The following is a 6,000-nucleotide window of genomic DNA, read 5'->3' as shown; positions in this document are numbered from 1 at the left end:
CGGCAGCTAGTGGTTCGCAGGCCCGGATCCCAGGTGCGCACCGACGTACCACTTGTCAAGCCATACTGTGGCGGAGTGCCATATAAATTGGAGGAAGATGGGCACAGATGTTAGCCCAGGGCCAATCTTCCTCATCAAAAAGAGGAGGATTGGCAATGGATGTTAACTCAGGGCTGATCTTCCTTACACACACACACACACAAAATCTCAGAAGACAAAGGGCAGGGATGTGTTTGTTGAACGAATGAAAGAAGGATAAATGATGGATGGATGAATAAAGATCTAATATAGCATTAGACATCACTTCCAGCCATGCTCCCAGCAGACCTGGCTCTGCCTCTTCCAGAGCACAGCGCCCACCGTGCTCTTCTTTCTGGTTGCCATGGCATTCTGTACCTGTGACTGTCATGGCATTGTCCCACCATATCGCAGTGATGGTTTGCTGCTTGCCTCTCCCACTAGACTCTGAGCTCCTTGAAGGCAGGGAGCTTGCCTTACTCATTTTTTCAGCCCCAGGGCCCAGCACAGTGCCTGGCACAAGACAGATGCTCAGGAAGTGTTGGCTGAAGGAAGTCACACTGTCCTGCTCGTATAAATTGCACTAGACGGCATGGTGATGGGGATGACCGGAAGCGAGCAGTGGCCTAAGCCTTCTATACCCTCAGGACTAACAGCAAACATTCCTGGAGAGCCAGCTGTATTAGACATCCGTTTTGTGGCCAAATCCTAAACTCATTTTGATAGTGATCAAATCCAAGACCTTGTTTTTCTTGTGGGTTTTTCCAGCTCACTAAGTCAACAGGAACTAGGCAGGAAAATCCAAAGGATGAAGTGCCAATCTTTTCCACTAGCCTATGACATTAGTTTTCTGAGTATGAATAGCCTTCGTATTTCCAAGCTACATGTGCACACCTATTGTTTCCTTTTGTCCGTACAATACCTCTATTAAGTATTTAACTGAAAGAGGTTAAATGATTCATCCAAGGTCACACCACACATCAAGCCTAGAGGCTTTTTCATCTGCATTCATTCCACTGCTTCACTCCCTACCCCAGCGCTTTCCCTGTTACCTACCTTGCAAGGAGAAGGTTCTCAGCAGCCACAGTCTGGGAGATGCTCCGGAGAGCACTTAGGGCCTTGATCCTGCTGAGCCAAGCACCTGCAAGCTCTGGTGGGAAGCCAAGGGAGATTCTCCAGGGGCTGCAGAGATTCAGCGTACCCGAGAGGGGAGAGAGTTGGTTAAGCCGGATCCGCTTTCTCTCACTCTCTCAGAGGCAAGCTGATACAAGGTGCAGCCACAGAGCCATCATCACGGCCCAGAAAGGAGCAGCCAGGAGCAGTCAGGAGGTTTGCCGAACTGAACTGAAGACAGACAGCAGCCAGGAGGGGAGGGGGAGCCATTTCCTCTGGAGCCCAGGACCAGGGAGCCTGCAGGCTGGAGACAAGCTAGTGTTGTCAATGAGTCCTGGACACAGACGACAGCTGGCTTCTACAAGATGTGACCCAGAGTCCTGATCTAGAACTACCCACCCAGGATAGAGCACTATATGCCTTTCTTCAGGAGAATGAAACCAAATCAACTGTTACTCTTCCCTCCTCTTTGGAGACCAAGGCTACTATAGGGTTAAGTGGTCAGATGCAAAACCTAAAGAATCATGACATTCTTCAACATTAAAACAATTCACTAAATAATTGCTGAGTGCTGAGTTCTAGGCATTTACTTAAAGATGAAAGGCAGTCTCTATTCTCAAGATGTTGACAGCCTAGTAGGAAGGGAAGCTGACACACAAAAATTATACGTGGAAAAGAATGTGGTGAGTGTCACAAAGAGAGGATTAGAATCTGCCTTAACGAAGGCAAACCACAGGGAAGGCCATCAGGGAGGCCGTCTTTCTTGAATGGCACCTGGAATTAGATTTGAAAGACAAATCCTTGGCAAATGCCTATGATTCTAGGCTGTTGAGCAGTTTCCATGGCTGCAACCTTCTTTTCTTATCTAGGTGGATAATAATAATCAGGTACTTATTAGAGTTAGGCCTTGCACTGAGCACTTGCATACACCACCTCAGGTCATCATTAGAACCGCCCGAGGTGGGTATTCTTATTATCCTATTTTACAGTTGAGGAAACTGAGATCTTAAGGGTAAGTTAAAAAATTTATCCAAAGTCAATCAGCTGGAAAGAGTTGGAGGTGGGATATAAACCCAGCTTGTATTTAAAAGTTTAAATATTTAGAAATCTATAAACAACTACTGTGTTCCAAAAGTGAAAACCTCCCCACAGATCCTAGGAAATGCTCAGTTGTCCTGTGGAGCAGTCCAAATTCTGGGTGGCATCTGTCTCTCTGGTGCCAGGCTCCTAGACTCTAAAGCTCCCTGGGATTGGCTGAGACCAGCAACTCCAGGCAGGAGAAGGCAAGATCAGGAGAGAAAAGACCACACATCTCAGAATTGCAGACAATCAGGTCAAAGTCCTCTGGGCCAAACATATCTGAGATGGTCTTTCAATCAAATGTCTTGGCCTTAGTCTCAATCCTGGCCCCTCTGGACTCCAGGGAGTTTCCTTGCTCTCACAGGTATGATTAGTCTGTGTCCACTTGCCCGTGGCGCTCAATCTTCCCCTCAGCGTCTCAATGAATTGTAAGCTGTTAGTTGTGACACAGACTTTAGAAATTATCTAGCCCAATCCCTTCAATTTATATATTACGTATCAACAGTAGTTAATGGCAGAGCCACTAGGATGTTTTCTTTTGTTTCAGTAAAAGGTCATCTTACTACTAAACACTGATGTGAGTTATTTCCCTTAATTGCAAAACTCAGAAAAGAATCTTACAACTGTTGTGCGCATCCATTGAGAATCTGTCAAATCTCGTCTTTAATACTTTGCTGCATTTGCAGTACCCCCATCCTCCCCACTGCCCCATCCTGCCTTGTGGTAGAGGCATGTGGGTAGGTAGGGGGTAGAGCAGAGTAATGCATTTCTCTAACACTGAGAGCAGAGACTACTGTTGCTGGCCTGCCTTCTGCTTCCTCACCTGGAACCCCCAGCATCTCTGCCATGTTCCAGGCCAGCAGCCATCCATTTTGTCTGCCAGGCTCCTTATCAGCCTGACCCACTGGCAATCAGAGCTAAGCTGATCCTTTGACCTGCTGGCTGCTTATCTGGGACACATGATGTATGGAGAACAAACAGCCTGCCATGCAGACAGGAGCCAAGACTTTCCCTCTCAGAGCCCCTGCAGATGAGGGTAGCAGCACTGACACACTAGGTCTGCCCCAGGACCTTACTCCTCATTTGGGACAGCAAACGTCTGTGCTCTGTGGCTACCACACAGAGAATAGGTGGGGAATGCGTGCAGAAAGTGGACGAAGTCACTGCTCTTCTTCTGCCCCAGTCATAAGCAGCTAGTCAGGCCCGCTCACCCACATTGCTCACCTCATCTAGGACTCCCAAGCCAGCTGTGCAGCCCATCTCCTGGCCCTCCATCCTCCCCTCCACTGCTTTTTAGGAACCAAACCCCTGGTTTGGAAAGCATGGTAGGTTCCCATAGCAATGGGCCTTTTAGATGTTTCCATGGCAACCAACACCCAGACCATTTAGTTGCTAGTCAACTGACAGCTGTAAGTGAATAGGATTCAGTTTGGAATCTGAGGGATAGGCCATGGGATTCTCTTCATAGAAAAAGACACAACCACCCAAAATGACTCAACTCCTCTAAAGACTCTTTTAGGCAACATCTGTGGAGGTCCAGCGCCACTTTCTACCTCATGTCACACAACACTGTCCCTCCCATTCCCAACACACACACACACCCTTCAACTGAATATCCCAGGCCTTTAAATCCCCCAAGCTCTATTTCCTGTCTTAAGCACTGGTTGCTTTTTCAATTATCTGACGTGAATGGCTAATTCCAGATCATCTTCCCCTAGCCCAGACCTCACCTATGTCAAGCCACTCTTCCTACATCTGTGGGTGTTCTCAGAACGGACTGTTTCATTAACTTTTGCAAAGCATAATTAAGATCAATCTGTTTCTTTAAAAAAAAATCAACCAAGATTTCAAAACCAAGCATACAGGATTGAAAGTTACTCCATGCTTACTGCTTTTTATTAGCCTGAAGATTTGACTTAATGCCAGGCCTCCCACCTAACACTCCCAAACTGGGGATACTAGGTATCGGAAGCAGGGGATCTTTTTTTTAACAACTGGAGTCTGGGATCTTCCAATCCTGGAATTCATGCAAGGGGAGCTGTGTCTAGGCCTAGTCTTGGTGCACTAGAAAAGCGTGAGACCGTCATTGCAAAGAGCACGACCTTTTTTTTTTGTCTTTTTTTGGTGAGGAAGATCAGCACTAAGCTAACATCCGATGCCAATCCTCCTTTTTTTTTTTTTTTTCCTTTGCTGAGGAAGGTTGGCCCTGAGCTAACATCCGTGCCCATCTTCCTCCACTTTATATGGGACGCCGCCACAGCATGGCTTTGACAAGCGGTGCGACGGTGCGCGCCTGGGATCCCAACCTGTGACCCTTGGGCCACGGAAGCGGAACGCACACTTAACCATTTACACCACCGGGCCAGCCCCCAAGCATGACCTTTTTTATAGAGCCTAAGATGCAGTGTTTCTCCATGTTTTAATGACTCAGGGGCGCCTGTGAACCATCTGTACAGAAGACGACCTTTCAAACTAATCCCCCCACGGGAGCCCTATCCAGCTCACTGCTGCAGCTCCCCGAGCCTCACAATGGCTGGGAAACAGTTATAAGCTGTTGTTACCCTTCTGCTCTGATGAAGGGTACACACTAGCTGAACTGCTTTTCTTCTGTCTTCTTTTAACATATGAGGGCAGGAGTGTGAAATGCAGGGCAGGTAGCTGTTAGTCCCAAAGGAGCTCAATGACATGAGGAGTCTTCTGGGAACAGGGAAAGAGAGGACACACATGAGAACTGAGCTTTTCCAGGCACCTCAAAAAGTTCCATGCACAGAGGACAGCCTCATTTTTCTGAGGCAACATAGGACACATTCAGATTGAATTTTGACTTTCTTGCTAGTATTTCTAGATGAGGAAATAGCTAATATTTACTGATTGTGTACCGTGTGCCAGGGGTCATTCTAGTTTTACAAGCATCATCTCATTTAATCCTCACAGCCCTACTGTTATTCTCCCTATCTCTTAGATAAGGGAACAGAAGCGTACAGAGGGTAAGGGATTTCAAGATTGCACTGGGAGTCCTATTAACTGACGAAGCCAGAATCCAACTCCCAGGAGTCTGAAGCCAGACACCACAGCAGTCCACCTTTGGAATTCATACAATTCTGATATACCTAGGGTCCAGCATGGCGAGACAAGAGTGAGCTGTCCCTCTACACGCAACGTGTCATACACAAAAGATCTTAAGAGTCCAATGGTTGAATGGCCTCTGGAATTAACTAGTAAATCTTGTCTGTTGATAACTTTATTCCTGATCTATGGCTGTCCCCTGGTGGTTTTCCTGGGAAATTCACAAGCCTAAGAAATCCAAGGGTTTGTGAAATTAGTGGGATGAAAAGAACTGGACCAAATGACTTATTTGCTGCATAAGCACCCCAACCTACAACAGATGGCCTTTCAAGGTCCTTGTTGCCCAACTCACTTGTGACTAGGGTTTTAAGCCCTGTGTCAGCTAAAAGCTGATTGAGTACACTGATTAAAACAGGCAGCAAAATATACGCCTCGTGATTATACTTCAAAAACAGGAACCTCCAAGATTCAATTAACTTAGCATTTACTTGCTACAACTTCATATTTCATTTTTAAGCTTCTAGGCTTTCCTCATGGCAGAAGGTTCCCAAAGATTACTATGCTTCACACCAACTTGTAACCTTACTCCCCACCCCCCCAAATTCAGTTCCCTGGACCTTTCAGACGTTGTTATTATTCAGCTAGGTGATGTTTGCTTTCACTGCTTCTTTCAAGCACAATTGGTGGTATAAGATTGTGCAAAATAAAGCAAAACAAGAAGGT

This window comes from Ceratotherium simum, chromosome 24 (genome assembly GCF_057802395.1).
Source record: "Ceratotherium simum simum isolate JZ-2026a chromosome 24, ASM5780239v1, whole genome shotgun sequence".
Lineage (NCBI taxonomy): Eukaryota > Metazoa > Chordata > Mammalia > Perissodactyla > Rhinocerotidae > Ceratotherium > Ceratotherium simum.
This window is presented reverse-complemented; position numbering follows the sequence as displayed.